General features: G+C 47.2%; 1 non-coding gene across 1 annotated transcript; it reads right to left on the reverse strand.

Annotated features, from left to right (window-relative positions):
* Nucleotides 1-397: 397 nt before the first annotated feature.
* Nucleotides 398-469, reverse strand: trnae-cuc (transfer RNA glutamic acid (anticodon CUC)). Its single transcript has one exon. It is a non-coding gene; the product is annotated as a tRNA-Glu (tRNA).
* Between the last annotated feature and the right edge of the window lie 1862 nt (nt 470-2331).

Below are 2331 nucleotides of genomic sequence, written 5' to 3' on the forward strand. Positions count from 1 at the left end.
CGGAAAATCCTCCTGGATCCCCCGCACCCTGCCCACCACCTTTTTCAGCCACTCCCCTCAGGCAGACGCTACAGAACCATGCGCACCAAATCCAGTAGACACTTAAACAGCTTCTTCCCTCTAGCCATTAACTCCTTAAACAGTCACTGACTGACTCTTCTTGCACCACAAAATGGTACTACAAAACTACTGGTTACTCTATAATGGTTCAATGATTTTGTTGTTTACGATGATACTGCAGCGTGTTATACCGGAGACAAATTCCTTGTGTGTTCTACATACTTGGCCAATAAAGATGATTCTGATTCTGATTCTGATTCTGATCTGTTCAGGGAATGAGGTAGCGCCAAAGAAAATGCCTCGTGAACTAAACCAATGCCATTCACAAAAGTAGCTTTTCCCTGACCGGGAATCAAACCCGGGCCATGGCGGTGAGAACACCAAATCCGAGCCACTAGACCATCAGGGATTGAGCTCTTCTGAAAACTGCTTCTCCCGCAATCTGTTAAGAAAGCGACGTAGCGCCAAAGTGATTGCCTTGTGAACTGAACCAATGGAATTCATAAAAATCAGCTTTTCCCTGACCGGAATCAAACCCGGGCCGTGGCAGTGAGAACGCCAAATCCTAGCCACTAGACCATCAGGGACAGAGCTTATCTAAAAACTGTTACTCCATCAATCTTTTTAGGGACTGGCCTGGGCCAAAGAAAATGCCTTGTGAACTGAACCAATGCCATTCACAAAAGGAGCTTTTCCCTGACCGGGAATCAAACGTGGGCCGTGGCGGTGAAAACGCCAAATGCTAACCACTAGACCATCAGGGATCGAGCTCTTTTGAAAACTGTTTTTCCCGCAATCTGTTAAGAAAGCGACGTAGCGCCAAAGTTCCTTGTGAACTGAACCAATGGCATTCGTAAAAATCAGCTTTTCCCTGACCGAGAATCGAACCGGGGCAGTGAGAACACCAAATCCTAGCCACTAGACCATCAGGGATCTAGCCATTTTGAAAACTGTTTCTCCCTCAATCTTTTCAGGGAATGACAGAGCGCCAAAGAAAACGCCCCGTGAACTGAACCATTGCCATTCACAAAAGGAGATTTTCCCTGACCGGAAATCGAACCCGGACCGTGGCGGGTAGAACACCAAATCCTAGCCACTAGACCATCAGGGACTGACCATTTCACAAAACTGTTACTCCCTCAATCTGTTCAGGGAATGACATAGCGCCAAAGACAATGCCTCGTGAACTGAACCAATGCCATTCACAAAAGGAGCTTTTCCCTGACCGGGAATCTAACCAGGGCCGTGGCGGTGAGAACGCCAAATACTAGCCACGAGGCCATCAGGGATCGAGCTCTTTTGAAAACTGTTTCTCCCTCAATCTGTTAAGAAAGCAACGCCACATCAATGTGAGTGCCTTGTGAACTGAACCATTGGCATTTGTAAAAATCAGCTTTTCCCTGATCGGGAATCGAACCGGGGCCGTGGCGGTGAGAACACCAAATCTTAGCCACTAGACCATCAGGGATGGAGCCATTTTGAAAACTGTTTCTCCCTCAATCTGTTAAGAAAGCAACATCGCTCCAAAATGATTGCCTTGTGAACTGAACCAACGGAGTTCATAAAAATCAGCTTTTCCCTGACCGGGAATCGAACCCGGGCCGTGGCGGTGAAAACGGCAAATCCTAGCCACGAGACCATCAGGGATTGAGCTCTTCTGAAAACTGCTTCTCCCGCAATCTGTTAAGAAAGCGACGTAGCGCCAAAGTGATTGCGTTGTGAACATAACCAACACCATTCATGAAAATCAGCTTTTCCCTGACCAGGAATCGAACCCAGGGCGCAGCGGTGAAAGCGCCAAACCCTAGCCACTAGACCATCAGGGACAGAGCATTTCTAAAGACTGTTACTCCCTCAATCTTTTCAGGGAGAAATGTGGCGCCAAAGAAAATACTTTGTGAACTGAACCAATGCCATTCACAAAAGGAGCTTTTCCCTGACCGGGAACCGAACCCGGGCTGCAGAGGTGAAAGCACCAAATCCAAGCGACTAGACCATCAGGGAAAGCTCTTATAAAAACGGTTTCCCACTCAATCTGTTAAGGGAATGACGTTGTGCCAAAGTGATTGCCTTGTATTAAATCTTGGTTCACCCACAATTTCCTCAAGCTAAACAGCAATAAAACTGAAATCCTACTTGTCGGTACCAAATCCACTCTAAACAAGGCCGACAGTTTCTCCCTCACAATTGATAATGCCACTGTATCTCCTTCCCCCCAGGTGAAGAGTCTGGGTGTCATCCTTGACAGTTCCTTTCACTCCCACATCAAAA

The sequence above is a fragment of the Hippocampus zosterae genome, chromosome 4 (assembly GCF_025434085.1).
Source record: "Hippocampus zosterae strain Florida chromosome 4, ASM2543408v3, whole genome shotgun sequence".
NCBI classification, from domain to species: Eukaryota; Metazoa; Chordata; class Actinopteri; order Syngnathiformes; family Syngnathidae; genus Hippocampus; species Hippocampus zosterae.